The sequence below is a fragment of the Salvelinus sp. IW2-2015 genome, linkage group LG30, assembly GCF_002910315.2.
Source record: "Salvelinus sp. IW2-2015 linkage group LG30, ASM291031v2, whole genome shotgun sequence".
In the NCBI taxonomy this organism is placed as follows: Eukaryota; Metazoa; Chordata; class Actinopteri; order Salmoniformes; family Salmonidae; genus Salvelinus; species Salvelinus sp. IW2-2015.
In genome coordinates this window covers 24,632,410-24,659,063 of record NC_036869.1, presented here as the reverse complement: position 1 = coordinate 24,659,063, position 26,654 = coordinate 24,632,410, and the positions used below count along the sequence as shown (strand labels likewise).

Sequence of the window (26,654 nt, the reverse complement as noted above, 5' to 3'; positions counted from 1 at the left end):
AAGGAGATTGGTAGACACTGGCAACCCACTGACAGATCAGGCCTGGGGAAGGAAATGAGACTTAATTTAGTGCTTCAACCGATCGAAAAATACCCCATGTTATTTAAGACCTTGCAATTTGATGCCCATGAAACAAATGAGACAGAATGAAAGATGAGATTTATTTTTATTCCTCTCATCTGATGTGTTCTTCTGTTTATCCCGGAGATCTAAGTGTTCGCTTTAACACTGCCCAGTTCAGTTTGTTGGACCTTCCCTCCTTCGCTGTCACCATAGAATACCTCTGTCTGTTCACACACTCATTCCTTGTTGTCTCTCCTTGTAAAAGTCACTCTCCCCTCCTTCCCGGTCCCCCCTTTCAGTAAATGATGCTGTCTTTCTTTGCCTTTTCTGGGACTTGAGAGTGAAGGGTTATCTTCTCTCTGCCAGTAAATCAAACAGCCCTATATATCTGTATGTTCCTCTCTCTCGCTCTCTCGCCCTCTCTCTCTCTAGGGACTGCAATCTTCCCAATCTCAGGTTGAATTATCCCATACTCCACTTTTCTAATTGCCCGTCCTGCTCACCTTCACTTCTTATAGGTCTTTGAGAAAGCCTTATAGTTCAATACAATTGACTTCACCCTCTACAGTCCTTGAACGATGCCTTTTTGGATTCTTCTCCCATTAACTCATCCCTCCCCATCCTGTTCCATTTCATCAGAGGTCCTTGATAGACTTCAATAGACCATCTTGAGATGTACTATAGGCATCTACAAAGAAGCCCCTTCATCTTGACAGGAGGGTCTGTTGTCCCCGACAATAGCCCTCTTAGACTGAGCCCCAAATCATTCCACATCCTGCTCTTTCTCCTCCCCAGTTCTCTTCTCACTCTTAATATCTCCTCCTCTGCCCCATCCTCTTCTTCCTCAGAAGAAGTCCTTGGAGGCGGCCTCCACAAAGTTGGGAGCGGACATGAGGATAGCGATGGTGCAGATGATGTTGAACACACTGAAGGCCACCAGGCAGAGCCGGTCGATTACTGCTGCCGCAAACTTCCACTGGTCGGCCACGCTCTCCGTCTCATCCTGCTCACGGAAGCGGTCCGCCATGTAACGCACTTCCTCCAGAATAGCCTGGAGCTGAGGGTCGCCTATACGCCCTGCTGAGTACTGTCCTCCACTCCCCATTCCGAAGACTCCGCCGCTGGAAATGGTGCTAGGGCAGCCCACGGTGTCCGGGATGGGGGGTGGCGGAGGGCTGCAAAATGGTGGGGGCAGATGGGGAGGGGGACTGCCTGCTACTCGAGGAGGCCCGGCCGAGATGCTGTAATTCTGGATGTGATCTGGGAGCAGTGGGGGGTCGTCCAGATTCTGGAAGCCAATGTAGAGCAGGTTTCCATTGTTGTTGGCACTGGACTGGGTGTGAAGATGGGGATGACCCAAGTGCTGGGGGCCAGCCTGGAGAGGGACCAGGTTCTGGGGGTGGAGCGGGTGGAGTGTGGGGTCTGGAGGGTTAGGGATGCTACCGCTCTGGGAGCTTGAGGAGCAGCGCCGTAGGTGGGGGGCGCAGGGTGGTCGCTCTGGATCATCACTCTCCCCTGGGCGCTTCATACGTAGGAACCATGCTACCCACTGCAGTAGGACCACATTAACCTGAAATGAAGAGAAAGGAGAATCAATCAGAGAAGGATGTTATAATATACACTGAGTGTACAAAACATTGAACACCTGCTCTTTCCATGACAGACTAACCAGGTGAAAGCTATGATCCGGTATTGATGTCACTTGTTAAATCCACTTCAACTCAATATTAGTAAGGTGTTCTTAATGTTTTGTACACTCAGTGTAGATACATAGCAAGGGAGGTAAACACATCTAGTGAGGAATACACCTACACCTAAAAAGGGTAGTGCACTTAAATACACTAAGGGGGAAACCTTTCAGCTGGTAAAAGCTTGACACAGTGGGTGGTGTGTGCAGATGCTGGTATATTCAACTTGACCTTTTGTATTCAACGCTACTTTCATGAACACAAGAATGAGAAAATCACCTAAGGCAGGAAACCTTTTATATAAAGCCTCATTTAAATTCTAACCGTGGAATTAAAGTTAGACACAGGCATTTGTCTCCCCCTTAGGGATCTTTTATCCCTTTTATATCTAGACAAAAAGCTGTCTTTATACAGTCTTTTTTATATATCTGGAAGCGGTAGGGGGTCAAAAACCAATAGTCACGTCCCGCCAATAGTCATTGTTGCGGTATTTTCTTTAAAAATTCTGCCTACGGCTCTGTGAAAACCGGGACGTTCAACAAGTCCCAGCTTTGGGACAACCAATCACAAAACTTCAAAGTAATACTTAGGCATGTATTCTCTCCATCCACTTGCTCTTCATCGCTCGATTAATTTCTCCTCGCATGTTAAATCAGTTGGTGTAGACGTTTTCTAGCAAGCTATCAATGTGCATATAATGTCTAACAAGTGGAGAGAGGCTAGGAAAACAAGATGAAATGCCGATCTGCGTTCTGAATGAGTTACAGCAGATCATCTGTCCACCGCAACTTTTTTGAGGACACAAACACACACAAGTCCACTGCTATCTTGGTTTAACTATCTCATGTTATCTAAATGTAATAATGATTAAATAGGCTACATTTCTTTAAATGGACAATTCTGTGAACTGTCTTGTGCAAGTTTTAAATTGACACACTACCTGTTAGCAAAGGTGACAGAGATGATTTGCAGGAATTTGTAGTATTGCATGATGTCTACAGTGCATTCGGAAAGTATTCAGACCCCTTGACTTTTTCCATAGTTTGTTACGTTACAGCCTTATTATAAAATTGATGAGAGAAACACAATTTAATCAGTCTACACACACTACCCCATAATGACAAGGTAAAAACTGGTTTTTAGACAATAAAACATTTAAATATCATAAGTATTCAGACCCTTTACTCTACTTTGTTGAAGCACCTTTGGCAGCGATAACAGTCTTCTTGGGTGTGACGCTACAAGCTTCCCAAATTTTGGGAATTTCTCCTATTCTTCTCTGCAGGTCCTCTCAAGCTCGGTCAGGTTGGATGGGGAGCGTCGCTGCACAGCTATTTTCAGGTCTCTCCAGAGATGTTCGATCGGGTTCAAGTCTGGACTCTGGCTGGGCCACTCAAAGACATTCAGAGACTTGTCCTGAAGCCACTCCTGCATTGTCTTAGCTGTGTGCTTAGGGTAGTTGTCCTATTGGAACGTGAACCTTTACCCTAATCTGAGGTCCTGAGCGCTCTGGAGCAGGTTTTCATCAAGGATCTCTCTGTACATTGGATATGGATATTCAGCTAGCGGGATACACCCTGCACCGGCAGGATAGAACAGCACAGTAAGACGAGGGGGGGCGGTCTGTGCATATTTGTAAACAACAGCTGGTGCACGAAATCTAAGGAAGTCTCTTTTGCTCGCCTGAAGTAGAGTATATTGTGATAAATTGCAGGCCACACTACTTGCCTAGAGAGTTCTCAGCTATACTTTTCGTGGCTGTTTATTTACCACCACAGACAGATGCTGGCACTAAGAACGCACTCAGTCAGCTGTATAAGGAAATAAGCAAACAGGAAACCACTCACCCAGAGGCGGCGCTCCTAGTGGCCGGAGACTTTAATGCAGGGAAACTTAAATCAGTTCTACCAAATCTCTATCAACATGTTAAATGTGCAACCAGAGGGAAAAAAATTCTAGATCACCTGTACTCCACACACAGAGACATGTACAAAGCTCTCCCTCGCCCTCCAYTTGGTAAATCYGACCACAACTCTATCYTCCYGATTCCTGCTTACAAGCWAAAAYKAAAGCAGGAAGCACCAGTKACTCRGTCTATAAAAMAATKGTCAGATGAAGCAGATGCTAAACTACAGGACTGCTTTGCTATCACAGACTGGAACATGTTCCGGGATTCTTCCGATGACATTGAGGAATACACCACATCAGTCACTGGCTTTATCAATAAGTGCATCGAGGACGTCGTCACCACAGTGACTGTACGTACATACCCCAAACAGAAGCCATGGATTACAGGCAATATTCGCACTGAGCTAAAGGGTAGAGCCGCCGCTTTCAAGGTGCGGTACTCTAACCCGGAAGCTTACAAGAAATCCTGCTATGCCCTGCGACGAACCATCAAACAGGCAAAGCGTCAATACAGGGCTAAGATTGAATCATACTACACCGGCTCCGACGCTCGTCGAATGTGGCAGGGCTTGCAAACTATTACAGACTACAAAGGGAACCACAGCCGCGAGCTGCCCAGTGACACGAGCCTACTAGACGAGCTAAATCACTTCTATGCTCGCTTCAAGGCAAGCAACACTGAGGCATGCATGAGAGCATCAGCTGCTCCGGACGACTGTGTGATCACGCTCTTTGTAGCCGACGTGAGTAAGACCTTTAAACAAGTCAACATACACAAGGCTGCGGGGCCAGACGGATTACCAGGATGTGTGCTCCGGGCATGTGCTGACCAACTGGCAGGTGTCTTCACTGACATTTTCAACATGTCCCTGATTGAGTCTGTAATACCAACATTCTTCAAGCAGACCACCATAGTCCCTGTGCCCAAGAACACAAAGGCAACCTGCCTAAATGACTACAGACCCGTAGCACGCACGTCCGTAGCCATGAAGTGCTTTGAAAGGCTGGTAATGGCTCACATCAACACCATTATCCCAGAAAGCCTAGACCCACTCCAATTTGCATACCGCCCAAACAGATCCACAGATGATGCAATCTCTATTGCACTCCACACTGCCCTTTCCCACCTGGACAAAAGGAACACCTATGTGAGAATGCTGTTCATTGACTACAGCTCAGCGTTCAACACCATAGTACCCTCAAAGCTCATCACCAAGCTAAGGAACCTGGGACTAAACACCTCCCTCTGCAACTGGATCCTGGACTTCCTGACAGGCTGCCCCCAGGTGGTGAGGGTAGGTAGCAACACATCTGCCACGCTGATCCTCAACACTGGAGCTCCCCAGGGGTGCGTGCTCAGTCCCCTCTTGTACTCCCTGTTCACCCACGACTGCATGGCCAGGCATGACTCCAACACCATCATTAAGTTTGCTGACGACACAACAGTGGAAGAATAACAACCTATCCCTCAACGTAACCAAGACTAAGGAGATGATTGTGGACTACAGGAAAAGGAGCACCGAGCACGTCCCCATTCTCATCGACTGGGCACGACAAAGCCTATTCACCCTCAGGAAACTAAAAAGATTTGGCATGGGTCCTGAGATCTTCAAAAGGTTCTACAGCTGCAACATCGAGAGCATCCTGACCGGTTGCATCACTGCCTGGTACGGCAATTGCTCGGCCTCCGACCGCAAGGCACTTCAGAGGGTGGTGCGTACTGCCCAGTACATCACTGGGGCAAAGCTGCCTGCCTGCCATCCAGGACCTCTACACCAGGCGGTGTCAGAGGAAGGCCCTAAAAATTGTCAAAGACCCCAGCCATAGGCTGTTCTCTCTACTACTGCATGGCAAGCGGTACCGGCATGCCAAGTCTAGGACAAAAAGGCTTCAACAGTTTTTACCCCCAAGCCATAAGACTCCTGAACAGGTAACCAAATGGTTACCTGGACTATATGCATTGTGTGCCCCCCCCCAACTCCTCTTTTATGCTGCTGCTACTCTCTGTTTATCATATATGCACGATACCTACATGTACATACTACTTCAATAAGCCTGACTAACAGGTGTCTGTATATAGCCTTGCTACTCTTTTTTCAAATGTCTTTTTACTGTTGTTTTATTTCTTTACTTACCTACACACATACCTTTTTTCCCCACACCATTGGTTAGAGCCTGTAAGTAAGCATTTCACTGTAAGGTCTATACCTGTTGTATTCGGCGCACGTGACAAATAAACTTTGATTTGATTTGACATTGCGATTAATCTTTCCCTCAAACCTGACTAGTCTCCCAGTCCCTGCCGCGGAACATCCCCACAGAATGAGTTTGCCACCACCATGCTTCATCATAGGGATGGTGCCAGGTTTCCTCCAGACGTGAAGATTGGCATTCAGGCAAAATACTTCCATTTTGGTTTCATCAGACCAGAGAATCTTGTTTCTCATGGTCTGAGAGTCCGGTTTTCACTTTGTCATTGTGGGGTATTGTGTGTAGGATGATGAGGAATATTTTTATTTTAATCCATTTTAGAATAAGGCTGTAACGTAACAAAATGTGGAAAAAGTCAAGGGGTCTGAATACTTTCCGAATGCACTGTACTTTGACGCTAAATAGCATTTTCGAATCTGAGTAAATAGAGCCGCGAATATATTGATAAAAGTCAACTCCGAGAGAGATTTACATGATTATCAAAACGCCAGGGTAAGTGTTTCTAAAATCCCCAATTGGAAAAATGAATGGTGGGGAAATGATTGGAACCATTTCCCCATTTGAACACTAGGTTTTATGGGTATTATGACACCTCCACTGTGGGCCTCTATAGTGTCTGTTGTTGTTGTGCAATTATTAACATTGCCGTTCGATGCCCTTCTCTGAACCACCATCATTTACGTTGCTAATTGGCCAGCTGACTACCCAAAGTGGGCCATTTATCAGTGGGAAGACCTTGCAGATTGCACCAATCTATAAAGCATCTTCAACCCATCCATTCTCCTTCACCAAAACCCATTCTCTGAGTTGATGACATCAATAAATCTGTAAATGCCGTATCCGCCAAACAGGGGAAGCTGAGATATGCATTTGGAAAAGCTTCAAGGTATTGCACAAAGTGAGAGACTGAGATAAGGCTAGAAACTATGTCAAACACAAGCCTACAGACCCAGTGTATTATTGGGTCCAACCGAAAGGTATGGTACTGTTGATGCGAACTTGGACAGACTGCAAGGGAGTGAGGAGATATATAGTGATTTGTTAGTATAAGTGGTTTAGAAGGACAAATACAGAGGGATGTGGAGATTGGAGGGTGAAAAGATGGAGAAAACTATAGACAGAGGCGTTGAAGGAATAATCTACGACAGTTGGAGTGAAGGGCAGATAAAGAGGGTAACAATTAAGGGGTCAAAGGTAGTATTCCGGCAAGTATTGCATCAGTCAATTTTGAATTGGGGTGGCATTTGCGCCTCTTGCCTTTGCAACCATAATTTTTTTTAAATACTTTAAAATGACATAGTTGCACATCACATCATTCTGTTTTTAATTTAACGGTTTATCAATGATAAACCACAATGCAAGTTCTTTATACTGCATAAAAATGTCTGTTTATACATTGTTTGAAGCAAATTGGCTTGTCCCACTAGTGATGAGTATAGTTGTAGTGACATGTTTTTGAGATTTAGAGAGATCTATCGATTATTTAGAAGGCTAGAAAGTAAATAAACGTTGTAAAGTTTTAAAATGTTATGTCAATGTTACCTGCTTGTAAAACACTCATTACAAAGATATAAATGGACCTTAAGCATTCCCTCCCTTTAATGTCTTACATTTGAGGACTCCATTGATCATTTTGTGTGTCTAAATACAAAGTGTCATTGGTGTTACTCAATTTCAATGAAGAAAAATTGTGAGCAAAATGATTAATCATATTATTTTGATAAAGACATTGTAGCATTGTGATATACCAGGAGACCAGCCACGGAGGGATTGCTGGGTGAGCGCATAGTGTTTTCCTATGGGAATAGTTAGTCATGACTGGTGGTAGGCTAGCGGTTAAGAGCGTTGGGCCAGTAACCAAAAGGTCTCTGGTTCGAATCCCCGAGCCGACTAGGTTAAAAAAATCTGTCTGTGCCCTTGAGCAAGGCACTTAACCCTAATTGCTCCTGTAAGTTTTTCTGGATAAGAGCGTCTGCTAAATTACTAAAAATGTAACTGTCTTTGGCTGGAGTAGACAGCATGAGCTCTGGCCTTACCCATTTGGGCATCTGTCCTCCGTTTGGGTCGTGGTGATGATACTGCAGCCACCACCGTGTTAGCTTATGACTGACATCCCAACAATGATCATAGTACTGGCAAAGTACTGTCCTGAAAGGTGGGCAAAAAAGCAGGAAAGAGACAAAACAATTAGAGTAGAGCGAGGAAGCCATTTGTATAAACAATGCAACAGTGGTTCTTGCTGATCATGACTTGTCATTTTTCTTGGGCTTTAGTGAGCTGCATTTGTGTTTTAGTAGCCATCTGTCTGGCTGCAGGGAGCTCACCGGACCTAATTTCCAGCAGCGAATCTTTCAGATTTATTTAGCCAATTACATTTAAGGACAACCAGATGGTTAGATCACCAGGGGCCTGACAAACATTTGGGACAATTATTTCAAGCACACATACATTCTAGACTCTAACACGCGTATAAGAACACACACACCTATAAGAGGGATGGAATCTGAAGTGGCTGGCATGATCTCTGCCACCAGCAACATGAAGACAGTGAGAGAGAGCAGCACAGTGATACCTGAAAAGAGAGAGGAAGATATTGAAAATGTATAAAACAGTGAGTGGATGCTGAGCACCGTCTCCATTCTAACTGACTAGGCTCTTGGGTTTTGAAATACTCAGGGCAACTAAAACACACTACTCCCCACACTTATCACACATTATCAACATCAGTGCGTCAATTAGTTTTGATCTCGGTCCAGCCTACAGAAATCCACATTTGTTAATGATAAACTTTCTTATAGGCATCTCGTTTGGCAAATACTTTATGGTCTCTACCAATCAAGCCAATGGTTATTGATTTCAATAGAATTGAATATGATTCGATTTGGTTCGATCTGATGCAAAGTGTGACAGAGTAATGTACCCAAAAGTGAAATTACTTTACTACATTCCTCTTCTTCAATTGCCCTTAGTAGAGCCTTACTTCTAACCCACACATATGCTTACCCTATATTAGCAATCCATCTACCCCAGCTGTCTCTGCCCCCCCCCCAACTCCCTCCCTTCTCCATCTTCATTCATCAGATTTAATCTTCATCTCCTCCCATTACCTCTGTCCCACTTTTTTTTAAACCCACATTTTACAAGTGCTTTCTTGGCATAACTGGTGGCGTCCAGAAGCAAGCCGATAAAACAAACACTGTCAAGTGAGTCAGTCCTGTTCGCTCATTAGTAAAACGAATGTCCCTTCAAGGGTTGAGAGGAAATCAGAAAATCACTTTTAAGAATGTCACAGTAAGAAATGGACAGTGGCTTTCATTTAAGCAATATGCTTTACTTGGCTAGCCTGGTTGATACCAAACTCCAAGTCCTCCTTACTTCAGCGGCTGGGGAGGCTCTTTGATGTTGTTGGCACAATCAATGCGTTTCAAATGCACCCTATTCCCCATATAGTGCACTACTTTTGGCCAGAGCCCTGGTCAAAAGTAGTAGACAAAGGGAATAAGATGCCATTTGGGATGCAGATAGAGCCTCAATAACGAAGGTTGCTGTGCTTTACACTGGTTTGTTCCACTCTCCATCTCTCTCGCTGTAACCACCCCACACACAAATAGGCTGTGAGCACTGACCCCTTGCTTTACAACTGTTCGTTTTCAAATCCAGATAGCAAGAGTTTTCAATGCCCCTCGGGTAATTTTGGGGGGTAATAACCAATCAGTGCCAAAGCACAAAGCTGGAAGCATTTCTACCCTATCATGAGACGCCGATTTAGAGTTTAAAAAACAGCCTCTCCACACTATGATAGGTATTGGGTACATAGCTTGTGTGTTACAACAAAACCTGGTATCAGCCAGGCTGTTCATCAAGCATGGTGTCAAGCTGAATTCCTGGAAGGCTGTGTGTATGCTCTCACTCCCTAATCAATTCCTGGGCTTAATTACATCAATATGTTAATTGGCTGTGGTGTGTAATACAATGCAGTGTAATGCATCCTCAAATTAGGTTAAAACGTTTTACATTTACCTAGTTCTTCTAGGTCTTCTTTGTTTTCCTCCACTTTTTAGTTTTTTCTAGAATCAATCTACTTTCCCTCCCCTGTCATCTTTTCTTCCCCGTCACCATTATTCCCCCACATCCTTTCTTATTCCTCCCTATACCTCTAAGTCATTTCCTCTTCTCCTCTCCATGCTGCTGTCCACCATCCTCTCCTCTCTATGTTCCTAACCTAAATAAGGTTAGTCTATTCTATCACTCTTGGATCATGTTCTCTCTCTGCTCACCCAGAGAGATCTTCTCTCCAGAGTCGGCAGGCAGTAGGAAGATAAGCAGGGTCATGGAGGATAGCAGGACACAGGGGATGAGCAAGTTTAGAGCGGTATGAGAGTGCGCCGGCGGATGGTCACAACGAACGTCACGTCAGGGTAGGGCTCCTTACAACAGTCATAGAACACCTCGCTACGAGTACCTGGCACTCCTTGAGAGAAAGAAAATCAAAAAAAGAGTAAAGGAGAGAATAAATATTTTTTTATAAAAGTTGAGTTGACACTGAAGTTGAGAAATTGATAACAGAAATTTAGGAGGGCAATTCCAACCCCACTGACCCACTAGGTCCCACTCCCCGTTGGACATGTACCCGAGATGTCGGCCTCGTTCATTTGTAGGTCCATCAGCCAGCCATCGTACGTCCACGAGCCAAACTTCATCTCACACTTTTGGATGTCGAAGGGGAACCAACGTACGTCCACGTTACATGTGCTCATGAAAATCCCTGACAGACGTGGGAAGAGATTGATTAAAAGGGAGGCAAAGAGTGAAGTATAAGAAGTATAGACACTTCCTTTCGCACGAGGCGATTTGAAGAAAGAATGAGAGACATTTGACTTTTGGTCCACATATACTCTTTAAGAAAATATGTACTTTGCATATACAGTTGTGGCCGAAAGTTTTGAGAATGACACAAATATAAATTTCCACAAAGTTTGCTGCTTCAGTGTCTTTAGATATTTTTGTCAGATGTTACTATTGAATACTGAAGTATAATTACAAGCATTCATAAGTGTCAAAGGCTTTTATTGACAATTACATAAAGTTGAGCAAAGAATCAATATTTGCAGTGTTGACCCTTCTTTTTCAAGACCTCTGCAATCCGCCCTGGCATGCTGTCAATTAACTTCTGGGCCACATCCTGACTGATGGCAGCCATTCTTGCATAATCAATGCTTGGAGATTGTCAGAATTTGTGGGATTTTGTTTGTCTACCCGCCTCTTGAGGATTGACCACAATTCTCAATGGGATTAAGGTCTGGGGAGTTTCCTGGCCATGGACCAAAATATCGATGTTTTGTTCCCAGAGCCACTTAGTTATCACTTTTGCCTTATGGCAAGGTGCTCCATCATGCTGGAAAAGGCATTGTTCGTCACCAAACTGTTCTGGATGGTTGGGAGAAGTTGCTCTCGGAGGATGTGTTGGTACCATTCTTTATTCATGGCTGTGTTCTTAGGCAAAATTGTGAGTGAGCCCACTCCCTTGGCTGAGAAGCAACACCACACATGAATGGTCTCAGGTGCTTTACCGTTGGCATGACACAGGACTGATGGTAGCGCTCACCTTGTCTTCTGGACAAGCTTTTTTCGTAAAGGGGATTCATCAGAGAAAATGACTTTACCCCAGTCCTCAGCAGTCCAATCCCTGTACCTTTTGCAGAATATCAGTGTGTCCCTGATGTTTTCCTGGAGAGAAGTGGCTTCTTTGCTTCAATGCTGACACCAGGCCATCCTCCAAAAGTCTTCGACTCACTGTGCGTGCAGATGCACTCACACCTGCCTGCTGCCATTCCTGAGCAAGCTCTGTACTGGTGGTGCCCGATCCCGCAGCTGAATCATCTTTAGGAGACGGTCCTGGCGCTTGCTGGACTTTCTGGGCGCCCTGAAGCCTTCTTCACAACAATTGAACCGCTCTCCTTGAAGTTCTTGATGATCCGATAAATGGTTGATTTAGGTGCAATCTTACTGGCAGCAATATCCTTGCCTGTGAAGCCCTTTTTGTGCAAAGCAATGATGACGGCACGTGTTCCTTGCAGGTAACCATGTTTGACAGAGGAAGAACAATGATTCCAAGCACCACCCTCCTTTTGAAGCTTCCAGTCTGTTATTCAAACTCAATCAGCATGACAGAGTGATCTCCAGCCTCGTCAACACTCACACCCTGTGTTAACGAGAGAAAAACATGTCAGCTGGTCCTTTTGTCGCAGGGGTGAAATGCTGTGGAAATGTTTTTTGGAATTCAGTTCATTTGCATGGCAAAGAGGCCTTTGCAATTAATTGCAATTCATCTGATCACTCTTCATAACATTCTTGAGTATATGCAAATTGCCATCATACAAACTGAGGCAGCAGACTTTGTGAAAATTAATATTTGTGTCATTCTCAAAACTTTTGGCCACGACTGTACAGTGCATTCGGTAAGTATTCAGACCCCTTCACTTCATCCACATTTTGTTACGTTACAGCCGTATTCTAAAATGTATTTTTCCTCATCAATCTACATACAACACCCCATAATGACAAAGCGAAAACAGGTTTTTAGAAACAGATACCTTATTTACATAACTTTTCAGACTCTTTGCTTTGAGATTTGAAATTGAGCTCAGGTGCATCCTGTTTCCATTGATCATCCTTGAGATGTTTCTACAACTTGTTTGGATTGATTGGACATGATTTGGAAAGGCACACACCTGTCTATATAAGGTCCCACAGTTGTCAGAGCAAAAACAAGCCATGAGGTTGAAGGAGCTGTCCATAGAGCTCCGAGATAGGATTGTGTCGAGGCACAGATCTGGGGAAGGGTACAAAAAAATTCTGCAGCATTGAAGGTCCCCAAGAATACAGTGGCCTCCATCATTCTTCAACGAAGGAAGTTTGGAACCACCAAGACTTTTCCTAGAGCTGGCCGCCCGGCCAAACTGAGTAATCGGGGGAGAAGGGCCTTGGTCAGGGAGGTGACCAAGAACCCGATGGTCACTCTCACTGAGATCCAGAGTTCCTCTGTGGAGATGGGAGAACCTTCCAGAAGGACAACCATCTCTGCAGCACTCCACCAATCAGGCCTTTATGGTAGAGTGGCCAGATGGAAGCCACTCCTCAGTAAAAGGCACATGACAGCCTGCTTGGAGTTTGCCAAAAGGCACCTAAAGGACTCTCAGACCATGAGAAACAACATTTTGGCCTGAATGCCAAGTCTGGAGAAAACCTGGCACCGTCCCTACGGTGAAGCATGGTGGTGGCAGCATCATGCTGTGGGGGTGTTTTTCAGCGACAAGGACTGGCCAAATGTCCTTGAGTGGCCCTGCCAGAGCCCGGACTTGAACCAGATCGAACATCTCTGGAGAGACCTGAAACTAGCTGTGCAGCAACGCTCCCCATCCAACCTGACAGAGCTTGAGAGGATCCGCAGAGAAGAATGGGAGAAACTTGAGGCTGTATTTGCTGGCAAAGGTGCTTCAACAAAGTACTGAGTAAAGGGTCTGAATACTCCGTTTTTTTTTATAAATTTGCAAACATTTGTAAAAGGCTATTTTTGCTTTGTCATTATGGAGTGTTGTGTGTAAATTGATGAGGGGGAAAAAAACATTTATTACATTTTTTATTACATTTTAGAATAAGGCTGTAATTTAACAAAATGTGGGGAAATTCAAGGGGTCTGAATACTTTCTGAATGCACTGTATCTTCTTGTTCTGGCACCTATCTTTAAGCATTCTGGAGGAGGGATCAGTACACAGAAAAACAGTGCAAGAGTGAATGGCTACGTCTCAATTATCTCTCCTTCCTCCCAAAGTGTGCACTTCACTGATTTGGAAGGAAATGAATGTGTAAATTCCTTCTAAACTTGCCGCTGCCTCCACCAATCTAATACTTTAAGATTTTTGGGAAGTGGTGAGGGGGAGAATCTCAATTGCACACTCCTCGGGTCCTCTCTCCTCGCCTCCTTCTCAAAACCCATTGGAGGAGAAGGTCAGATGGGTGGGACCTCTGGCTTTCTCATCCAATGAGTTTTGAAAATTAGGTGAGGAGAGAGGATGCGATATTCTCCCAATGAGTACACTTCAGGAGAAAGGAGATAGAGAGTGACTCTGATCTCTACTCTGCAGACAACTGATCAACCTTTTCATTATACAGAAACACACACACAAAGTACCACATTATTGAGGCACACAGGGGGAAACACATACACACACAGAGATGACACACCAAGTACTACACAGTTTAGATTGCTGGCAAACTTAAGCAAAGCAATTACTGAAATGACAAAACGCTATTGAGTTTTCCAGTAGAGCACAAAACTACAATGCCGTAGTAGCCAAACAGCACTCAAAAACATGAATTATGAGACACAAGACATGCAAATAAGGGACAACCAGATGGTTAGAAAAGCAATTTGAATGGGTTAGCTGATTTTCCGAAAATGCCACCAGAAGTTGACGATCAAACCAATACTAAATTAAATCCAGTATTGATTATAAAACTTAGTCATCACATAAACATAAAATGTCTAATACAATATTTATTTTGGGGGGGAATCACACATAATGGCATCTCCAGAGTAGAGATCAGTATTTTCTATCTCTATGTTTTTAATAAATGTAACCTTTTATTTAACTAGGCAAGTCAGTTAAGAACAAATTCTTAATGACAATGACGGCCTACCGGGGAACAGAGGGTTAACTGTCTTGTTCAGGGGCAGAATGACAGATTTTTACCTTGTCAGCTTGGCGATTATATCCAGCAACCTTTGGGTTACTGGCCCAATGCTCTAACCACTAGGCTACCTGCCGCCCCAGGTAACCTAGTGGTTAGATGGCACTCTCTGGGTGCGTCCCAATATATCCCCTTTCTCCTGAAGTGTACAGTACTCATTGGGAGAATCTCAATTGCATACTCTGCTTGGTATGGCAACTGCTCGGCATCCGACCGCAAGGCGCTACAGAGGGTAGTGCGTACGGCCAAGCTTCCTGCCATTCAGGACCTCTATACAAAGCGGTGTCAGAGGAAGGCCCTAAAAATTGTCAAAGACTCTAGCCACCCAAGTCATGGACTGTTCTCTATGCTTCCGCACGGAAAGTGGTACTGGAGCACCACGTCTAGGTCCAAAAGGCTCCTTAATAGTTTCTACCCCCAAGCCATAAGACAGCTAAACAGTTAATTGGCTATCCGGACTATTTGCATTGACCCGCTTTTTTTTTATTCTGCTACTACTCGCTGTTTATTATCTATGCATAGTCACTTTACCCCTACCTACATGTACATATTACCTCGACTAATCTGCACCCCCGCACATTGACTCGATCCTGTACCCCCTGTATATAACCCTGTTATTGTTAATTATGATTTTTTTTTAATTGTAACTGTTTATTTCACTTTTTATTTTTTTAGCAAATATTTTCTTACTTAAAAAAAAACTCTGCATTGTTGGTTCAGGGCTTGTAAGTAAGCATTTCACGGTAAGGTCTACACTTGTTGTATTCAGCGCATGTGACAAATACAATTTGATTTATAGTTTCCCGCTGAGCCGTAAAGGCATGTGACAAGGAAATTGTCAACATAAACAGTCCAAAACACAACTTACAACTCTCCAAAACTAATGCAATTTCCTTACAACTGCACCTCTTTGCTCTGTGGCAAGGCCATTGTAATAACTCATTATTTTCTCTAGATTCATTAAAACTAAAATGATTAGCGAAAAGCTACTTTTACCTCCATTTTCAATTCACTGCTCTCCTGCAGCTCTGTAACAGATCCTCTCAGCTAACAATTAGGTTACTCTAAAAGCCGATCCGACAAGCAACCTTCCTTGACACAAAATATCCTCAAACTGCAACATGTCGAAAAATATATCTTAAAACTCTGGAGAATCCCTTGAAAAACAACCTCTACACAGGAAACAAGATGGATCACCCCAGCCTTCAAAAACCTATTTCCTTCCTTTCCCTTAGTGTTTGTCCCAAACGGCAGCCTATTTCCTTTATAGTGCACTACTTTTGGGTTCTGGTCAAAAGTGGTGCACTATGTAGGGCAGGGGTAGGCAACCCTGTTACTAGAGTGCTGCAGGTACTGCAGGTTTTTGTTCCAACTAAATCAAATCAAATTGTATTTGTCACATGCCGAATACAACAGGTGTAGTAGACCTTACAGTGAAATGCTTACTTACAAGTCCTAACCAACAATGCAGTTAAAAAAATAAGGATAAGAAATAAAAATAACAAATAATTTAAAGAGTAGCAGTAAAATAACAATAGCGAGTCTATATACAGGGTGTACCGGTACAGAGTCAATGTGCGGGGACACCGGTTAGTCGAGGTAATGGAGGTAATATTTACATGTAGGTAGAGTCAGTGCCATCTCCGCAAGATGGCGCCGACAGGGATGGTCGCCTCTCTTCGAGTCCTTAGGAAACTATGCAGTATTTAGTTTTTTTGATGTATTATTTCTTACATTGTTACTCCAGGAAATGTTAAGTCTTATTACATACAGCTGGGAAGTACTATTGGATATAAGAGCGACGTCAACTTACCAACATTACAACCAGGAATACGACTTTTCCGAAGCGGATCCTCTGTTTGGACCACCACCCAGGACAATGGATCTAATCCCAGAAACCGACCCAAAACAACAGCGCCGCAAAAGGGGCAGACGGAGCGGCCTCCTGGTCAGACTCCGTAGACGTGCACTTCGCCCACCGCTCCCGAGTATACTACTCGCCAATGTCCAGTCTCTTATTAACAAGGTAGATAAAATTTGAGCACGGGTTGCCTTCCAGAGAGACATCAGAGATTGTAACATTATCTGTTTCACGGAAACATGGCTCTCTCGGGATATGTTGTCGGAATCGGTTCAGCCACCGGGCTTCTCCATGCATCGCACCAACAGAAATTAACACCTCTCTGGGAAGAGGAAGGGCGGGGGTGTATGCGTCATGATTAATGTCTCATGGTGTAATCGTAACAACATACAGGAACTCAAGTCCTTCTTCTCACCCGAACTAGAATTCCTTACAATCAAATGCCGGCCATATTACCTCCCAAGAGAATTCTCGTCGGTTATCGTCACAGCTTTGTACATTCCCCCTCAAGCAGACACCAAGACAGCCCTCAAGGAACTTCACTGGACTCTATGTAAACTGGAAACCATATATCCTGAGTGCATTTATTGTAGCTGGAGATTTTAACAAAGCAAATTTGAGAACCAGGCTACCTAAATTCTATCAGCATATTGATTGCTTTACTCGCGGGGGTAATACACTCGATCACTGCTACTCTAACTTCCGTGATGCATACAAAGCCCTCCCCCGCCCTCCCTTGGGCAAATCCCACCACTACGCCATCTTGCTCCTACTGTCTTATAGGCAGAAACTCAAACAGGATGTACCAGTGACTAGAAACATTCAGTGCTGGTCTGACCAATCGGAATCCATGCTTCAAGATTGTTTTGATCACGCAAACTGGAATATATTTCAGTCAGCCTCAGAGAACAACGTCAATCTATATGCTGACTCAGTAAGTGAGTTGATAAAGAAGTGTGTTGGAGATGTGGACCCACTGTGACTATTAAAACCTACCCTAACCAGAAACCGTGGATGGATGGTGGCATTCGTGCAAAACTGAAAGCGTGAACCACCGCATTTCACCATGGAAAGAGGTCTGGGAATATGGCTGAATATAAACAGTGTAGTTATTCCCTCCGCAAGGCAATCAAACAAGCGAAATGCTGGTACAGGGACAAAGTGGAGTTGTAATTCAACGGCTCAGACACAAGACATATGTGGCAGGGTCTACAGGAAATCACGGACTACAAAAAGAAAACCAGCCACGTCACGGACACCGACATCACGCTTCCAGACAAACTAAACGCCTACTTTTCCTGCTTTGAGGATAATACAGTGCCAACGTCACGGCCAGCGAACAAGGACTGCACCCCACCCCCTCCCTCTCCTCCGTGGCCAACGTGAGTAAAACATTTAAACGTGTTAACCCTCGCAGGGCTGCTGGCCCAGACGGCATCCCTAACCGCGTCCTCAGAGCATGCGCAGACCAGCTGGCTGGTGTGTTTAGAGACATATTCAATCGCTCCCTATCCCAGTCTGCTGTCCCCACATGCTTCAAGATGGCCACCATTGTTCCTGTACCCAAGAAGGCAAAGATAACTGAACTAAACGACAACCGCCCCATAGCACTCACTTCGGTCATCATGAAGTGCTTTGAGAGGCTAGTCAAGGATCATATCACCTGCACCTGCACCTTACCGGAAACCCTAGACCCACTTCAGTTTGCATACCGCCCCAACAGGTCCACAGACGATGCAATCGCCATCACACTGCACACTGCCCTATCCCATTTGGACAAGAGGAATACCTATGTAAGAATGCTGTTCATTGACTACAGCTCAACATTCAACACCATAGTACCCTCCAAGCTCATAATCAAGCTGGAGACCCTGGGTCTCAACCCCGCCCTGTGCAATTGGGTCCTGGACTTTCTGACTGGCCGCCCCCAAATCAAAGTTTATTTGTCACGTGCGCCGAATACAGCCTTACAGTGAAATGCTTACTTACAGGCTCTAACCAATAGTGCAAAAAAGGTATTAGGTGAACAATAGGTAAGTAAAGAAATAAAACAACAGTAAAAAGACAGGCTATATACAGAAGCGAGGCGATAAAAGTATCCAGGCTACATACATACATACCTGTTAGTCAGACTGATTGAGGTGGTATGTACATGTAGATATGGTTAAAGTGACTATGCATATATGATGAACAGAGAGTAGCAGTAGTGTAAAAGAAGGGTTGGCGGGTGGTGGGTGGCGGGTGGCGGGACACAATGCAGATAGCCCGGTTAGCCAATGTGCGGGAGCACTGGTTGGTCGGCCCAATTGAGGTAGTATGTACATGAATGTATAGTTAAAGTGACTATGCATATATGATAAACAGAGAGTAGCAGCAGCGTAAAAAGAGGGGTTGGGGGGGCACACAATGCAGATCGTCCGGGTAGCCATTTGATTACCTGTTCAGATGTTTTATGGCTTGGGGGTAAAAACTGTTGAGAAGCCTTTTTGTCCTATACTTGGCACTCCGGTACCACTTGCCATGCGGTAGTAGAGAGAACAGTCTATGACTGGGGTGGCTGGGGTCTTTGACAATTTTTAGGGCCTTCCTCTGACACCGCCTGGTGTAGAGGTCCTGGATGGCAGGCAGCTTAGCCCCAGTGATGTACTGGGCCATACACACTACCCTCTGTAGTGCCTTGCAGTCAGAGGCCGAGCAATTGCCGTACCAGGCAGTGATGCAACCAGTCAGGATGCTCTCGATGTTGCAGCTGTAGAACCTTTTGAGGATCTCAGGACCCACTAATCATTTTAGTTTCCTGGGGGGGAATAGGCTCTTCACAACTGTCTTGGTGTGTTTGGACTATTCTAGTTTGTTGTTGATGTGGACACCAAGGAACTTGAAGCTCTCAACCTGCTCCACTACAGCCCCGTCGATGAGAATGGGGCCGTGCTCGGTCCTCCTTTTCCTGTAGTCCATAATCATCTCCTTAGTCTTGGTTATGTTGAGGGATAGGTTATTATTCTGGCACCACCCTGCCAGGTCACTGACCTCCTCCCTATAGGCTGTCTCGTCATTGTTGGTGATCAGGCCTACCACTGTTGTGTCGCCTGCAAACTTAATGATGGTGTTGGAGTCGTGCCTGGCCATGCAGTCGTGGGTGAACAGGGAGTACACATAAGTGTTCCTTATGTCCAGGTGGGCAAAGGCAGTGTGGAGTGCAATAGAGATTGCATCATCTGTGGATCTGTTTGGGTGGTATGCAAATTGGAGTGGGTCTAGGGTTTCTGGGATAATGGTGTTGATGTGAGCCATTACCAACCTTTGAAAGCACTTCATGGCTACGGACCTGAGTGCTACGGGTCTGTAGTCATTTAGGCAGGTTGCCTTTGTGTTCTTGGGCACAGGGACTATGGTGGTCTGCTTGAAATATTTTGGTATTACAGACTCAATCAGGGACATGTTGAAAATGTCAGTGAAGACACCTGCCAGTTGGTCAGCACATGCCCGGAGCACACGCCCTGATAATCCGTCTGGCCCTGCAGCCTTGTGTATGTTGACCTGTTTAAAGGTCTTACTCACGTCGGCTACTGAGTGTGTGATCGCACAGTCGTCCGGAACAGCTGATGCTGTCATGCATGCCTCAGTGTTGCTTGCCTCGAAGCGAGCATAGAAGTGATTCAGCTCGTCTGTTAGGCTCGTGTCACTGGGCAGCTCGCTGCTGTGCTTCCCTTTGTAGTCTGTAATAGTTTGCAAGCCACATAAGAGCCACATAAGACGAGCGTCGGAGCCGGTGTAGTATGATTCAATCTTAGCCCTGTATTGACGCTTTGCCTGTTTGATGGTTCGTCGCAGGGCATAGCAGGATTTCTTGTAAGCTTCCAGGTTAGAGTCCCGCACCTTGAAAGCGGCAGCTCTACCCTTTAGCTCAGTGCCAATGTTGCCTGTAATCCAGGGCTTCTGTTTGGGGTATGTACGTACAGTCACTGTGGGGACGATGTCCTCAATGCACTTATTGATAAAGCCAGTGACTGATGTGGTGTACTCCTCAATGCCATCGGAAGAATCCTGGAACATGTTCCAGTCTGTGATAGCAAAACATTCCTGTAGTTTGGCATCTGCTTCATATGACCACTTTTTTATAGACCGAGTCAGGAAGGCTTTAATTTTTGCTTGTAAGCAGGAATCAGGAGGATAGAGTTGTGGTCAGATTTACCAAATGGAGGGCGAGGGAGAGCTTTGTACATGTCTCTGTGTGTGGAGTACAGGTGATCTGTAATTGTTTCCCCTCTGGTTGCACATTTAACATGTTGATAGAAATTTGGTAGAACTGATTTAAGTTTCCCTGCATTAAAGTCTCCAGCCACTAGGAGCGCCGCCTCGAGGTGAGCGGTTTCCTGTTTGCTTATTTCCTTATACAGCTGACTGAGTGCGTTCTTAGTGCCAGCATCTGTCTGTGGCGGTAAATAAACAGCCACGGAAAGTATAGCTTAAAACTCTCTAGGCAAGTAGTGTGGCCTGCAATTTATCACAATATACTCTACTTCAGGCAAGCAAAATCTAGAGACTTCCTTAGATTTCGTGCACCAGCTGTTTACAAATATGCACAGACCGGCCCCCCTCGTCTTACCGGAGTGCGCTGTTCTATCTTGCCGGTGCTACGTATATCCCGCTAGCTGAATATCCATGTCGTCATTCAGCCACGATTCCGTGAAACATAGGATATTACAGTTTTTGATGTCCCGTTGGTAGGATATTCGTGATCGTACCTCGTCTAATTTATTGTTCAATGATTGCAGGTTGGCGAGTAGTATTGACGGTAACGGCAGCTTTCCCACTCGCCTTCTTTGGGTCCTGACGAGGCATCCGGCTCTTTGTCTTCTGTACCTGTGTCGCTTCCTCTTGCAAATAACGGGGATGTCAGCCCTGTGGGGTGTTTGGAGAATGTCTTGTGCGCCCTCCTTGTTGTAGAAAAAATCTTTGTCTAATCCGAGGTGAGTGATCGCTGTCCTGATATCCAGAAGTATTTTTTGCCGTAAGATACGGTTGCAGAAACATTATGTACAAAATAAGTTACAAATAACACACAAAAGAAAACACATAATAGCACAATTGGTTGGGCGCCCGTAAAACTGCTGCCATTTCTTCCGGCGCCATTTTGTTGGTTCCAGGTGGTGAAGTTAGGAAACAACATCTCCACTTCGCTGACCCTCAACACTCGGGCACCACAAGGGTGCATGCTCAGCCCCCTCTGGTACTCCCGGTTCATTCACGACTGTGTGGCCATGCACGCCTCCAACTCAATCATCAAGTTTGCAGACGACACAACAGTAGTGGGCTTGACTACCAACAACGACGAGACAGCCAACAGGGAGGAGGTGAGGGCACGCGGAGTGTGGTGTCAGGAAAACAACCTCTCACTCAACGTCAACAAAACAAAGGAGATGATTGTGGACTTCAGGAAACAGCAGAGGGAGCACCCCCCTATCCACATCGAAGGGACAGCAGTGGAGAAGGTGGAAAGTTTTAAGTTCCTCGGTGTACACATCACAGACAAACTGAAATGGTCCACCCACACAGACAGTGTGGTGAAGAAGGCGCAACAGCGTCTCTTCAACCACAGGAGGCTGAAGAAATGTGGCTTTTCACCCAAAACCCTGACAAACTTTTACAGATGCTCAATCGAGAGCATCCTGTCAGGCTGTATCACAGCCTGGTATGGCAACTGCACCGCCCTCAACCGCAGAGCTCTCCAGAGGGTGGTGCGGTCTGCACAATGCATCACTGGGGGCAAACTACCTGCCCTCCACACCTACAGCACTCGATGTCACAGGAAGGCCAAAAATATCATCAAGGACAACAACCACCCGAGCCACTGCCTGTTCACCCCGCTACCATCCAGAAGGCGAGGTCAGTACCGGTGCATCAATGCTGGAACCGAAAGACTGAAAAACAGCTTCTATCTCAAGACCATCAGACTGCTAAACAGCAATCCTAACTCAGAGAGGCTGCTGCCCAATCACTGGCCACTTTAATAAATGGATCACTAGTCACTTTAAACAATGCCACTTTAAATAATGCCACTTTAAATAATGTTTACATGTCTTACATTACTCGTATTTTATACCATCTATTGCACATGCCGCTAGGCCATCGCTCATCCATATATATATAGAGAAATAGATATATATATATACAGTTGAAGTCGGAAGTTTACATACACTTAGGTTGGAGTCATTAAATATATATATATATACATTATTTATATATAAATAAAAACAGAGTGGGAAAGAGAAAAAGAGAAAGGGACTCACCTGGAGGGAGATACTCTGCGAAGCCACTGGAGTTAACCAGCACATTGGTCTTGAAGGTAGAGTCAAAGTCATCGTCTGCACTGAGAAAGGAGAAAGGAAAGGGTGGATCGAACTCTAAACTGTAGTGTTTTAAAGCAGAAAACGCATGCATGTAAATGTGATGCATGACGACGTGATATGACTATAGGTGTATTACCTGTTATAGAGGAGGATGTCTGGCGTCCACACCTGGTCAGTTGTGAACCGAAGGTTTTTCACTCCAGGGTATTCAGATTGGTTCCACTGAAGATAATGATCAAACCAGCTCTGGAAGACAGACTCAAACTGGATATATTGGACAAGGCAATTGAATTCAACATGAACGGAATATACACTGAGTGTACAAAACATTAAGGACACCTTCCTAATATTGAGTTGCACCCCCCACTTTTGCCCTCAGAACAACCTCAATTCATTGGGGCATGGACTCTACAAGGTGTCGAAAGCATTCCACAGGGCTGCTGACCCATGTCAACTCCAATGCTTCCCACAATTGTGTCAAGTTGGCTGGACGTCCTTTGGGTGGTGGACCACTTGATATTCATGGGAAACTGTTGAGCATGAAAAACCCAGCAGCGTTGCAGTTCTTGATACAAACTGGTATGCCTGGCACTTACTACCATACCACGTTCAAAGGCACTTAAATCTTGTCTTGCCCAATCACTGAATGGCACACATACACAATCCATGTCTCAATTGTCTCAATAAGGGATCACCTTATTTCACCTGGATTCACGTGGTCAGTCTATGTCATGGAAACATCAATAAGGGATCACCTTATTTCACCTGGATTCACGTGGTCAGTCTATGTCATGGAAAGAGCAGGTGTTCTTAATGTTTTGTTCACTCAGTGTATAACAGAAGGTCCCCTGAGATACATTCACTCTCACTTCGACAGCTGTATACTCTTACTTGAAGCTGTGCTGTGCTTACCATCCGAAGCCAGATGTTAGTGGTGACGACCTGATTCTTCTCATCCTGTAAGATGTGAATGTTTTTAAGTAAATTCTTATTCTGAGGACCTAGTGTATATTGAGAGACTTGACTTAAAGAATTAAAAAATGTAAAAATAGGTGCAGTGGATGATTTACTTTCACAGACAGGCAGGTGGGCACAGGTATAGACAAAGGCTCAGACAGATAAAATAACGTAAATGTAATCTGAACATTGATCCCTACCACATCCATGATCTGCATCAGACTGATAGAGAAGAAGACGGTGAGGGAGTGTGAATCGTTGCCCACCGGCCTCTCCATACGATTGTAGTCCTTCAGTAGGTTCTTCAACAGGGTCCTCTGGTGAGGGCCCTGCACTGACACTGAGAGAAGAACGGAGGAGAGGGAGATGGAAGGAAAAGGAGAGCAGGAGATTTCAGAAGAGAGGTGACAGACACAGAAGGTATCAAAAAGCTGTATACAAGTAACCTATTCCAGACTGGTCTGCACGTTTTAAAGTGAATGGCATTTGTAGCTTAAACAGTTGAAGATAACTGTAGTAGCGACTGGAATTTTTCCCATTCAAGTCTATGGCTCCTGAAATGCATTCAGATTTATGCAAATATGGCTGTAGTGGGAAAAGTCTCATTAGTATCGAAACTTTTTTTTTCAAGCAACAGTACCAGGACCAGTCTGCATGCTATAAAGTTGTTTTGGTGTTGGTAGCTTTAACGGTTGCGTATCCAAATACTTCCCATTCAAGCTTATTGAGCTCTTATGCACATTTGAAACAGTCATAGTTCAAAAAGTGTAAATGGTATCAAAAAGCTGTTGACAAGCACACCATTCCAGACTGGTCAGCACATTTTAAAGTTCGAACGATGCAAAGTTTTACCACGTTAAGCTATGGCCATTGAAATGCATTGGGATTCATGCAAATGTTGTTATGGTGTGAAACGTATCGGTAGTATCAACAAGTTTCTTTCAAGCACACTGTGGGACAGTCAGCCTGCACGTTGTAAAGCTGTTTTGGTATTGGCAGCTTTTATGGGACCGGAAGGAGAATAATAATAAGTATGAACCGTTTCTAAAGTTGTGCTTTGCTTTCAGCAAGCACACCTAATTAATTAATAATAAAGCAGTTTTGTGTAAAACCCCTGAAGCACTAAAAATGTATGTAGTGTGAATCATTAAATAAGGCATGCTAAGGATTTGTTTCAAGAAAGTGTTATGTGACTCATCTAGAAATGTAGATTCTTACTGACGATTGTATCTTCGATGCGTTTCTGTTTTATTACTCAAATTAGGAGGACGAGCTGAAAGTAAATGGTGGGAATGGAATTAATGAAATGGTATCGAACACATCAAATATGGTTTCCATCAGTTTGATTCCATTCCAGCCATTATTATGAGCCGTCCTCCCCTCAGCAGCCTCCTGTGCTTTCAACTACTGTAGGACCACCATCTTGCACTGCATTAGAACTTGCGTTATGATGTATTACTGCTGTGTATGCTTCTAACTCAAGTCTGGGTTTTAAATATTTTTGAGGTCGACTTAGCATCTTTTGTCAGCGTCTAGCTATTGTGTATGGTTTTGGCAGCTGTATTTGCTTTTATCTTTTAACCTCATAGGCCCATAACTGTAGCTGTTATGTTGCCCGATATGTGTGTTGCTGTTGTGTGTCATTTCAGATCCATTTGGTGTACAAACAGACGTTAAGAGCGCTTTCGGTGGTCTGTGTACTTCAAGCTGTTGCTATTATCCTTTACCACTGTGTCAATAGCCAAAGGAGAATCAGGTATCACCGGGAAAGTATCAAGAATCTCTACAAAAGGTTACGGTCTGGAAATTATTTACGGTTTTGCATTGAGAGGAAAGTTCACTGTCTCTTTACCTAATTCCAGGGCAAGTAGCCTCTGATATACTGTAGTGACACCTTTTTAATTTTCCTTAGTAACCTACCTCTTCCTCTGCTTACAGCGCATCTACTCTCTCTGCTACAGAAACGTGTCCATAACAGGATAACAAGGAAGCAAGATCGAACCAGATCTATAATGGTGTTCAATTGAAATGACGTGAACGCCATTGACAATTGTCTGTCCCCTGCTGGTTCAATCCCATAAATACTGCACTTTCTGCCAACAGAGATTTGGAGAAAATAGAGGGGACAGAGTGAGGGATCAAGGTTTTTACATTTACGATTGCAGCATAAAATCCTTCCCTAGTAAAGCATTTATCCCCATCTCTCTCAATTTATAAACCGACTCTCTTTCTTTTTATGTCTGTCCCCGCGATAAACAACATGTATTTTACATTGAGCACCACGTCACATCAAGCTCTAAATAACAGATGTAGACTACTGTATTAACTATGCACACAGGTAGGCATGTGCACACAGACAAACATAAAACAAGAGCACAAACACTGACAGAACACAAAAAAACTCACACACAAATACACAGACACTTCTCATTCGTCCTCTCCTCCTTTACAGTGATATTTTCCTAGTCTTTCCCTCTGGCTTTGTAACTCTAATCTTTCAATGTAGTCAGAGAGAGTAAATAGAGAGGCAGACCTACCCTGGACCAAAGCAGAGAATCCACAGAGAACCAGAACCACAGAGCACCACATTTCTAATGGATAGGGATCGGAGAAGAGTGCAGCTGAGACAGGGATAAGAGGAGAAGAGGAACGGACAGGAAGGTTGGATTCAGAGGCTGGAATATCCCTGATTTGCATCCACAAAGCATTAGAAGGAATTAATAATTGAATCAGAGAGAGAAAGACAGAGATATGGGTGGCAGGCAGTGAGGTACGGAGCCTAAGTTTGCACACGCCGTCTGGAAAAATGCAGTGAATGAGTGGAGGAAAAAAACAACTGATTCTACACAAGCCAGCCCCCA

The 26,654-nt window shown here is 44.5% G+C and overlaps 1 pseudogene; it reads right to left on the bottom strand.

Moving 5' to 3' along the window:
* Positions 1–395: 395 nt before the first annotated feature.
* LOC111955058 (neuronal acetylcholine receptor subunit alpha-7-like) lies at positions 396–26,654 on the bottom strand (annotated as a pseudogene).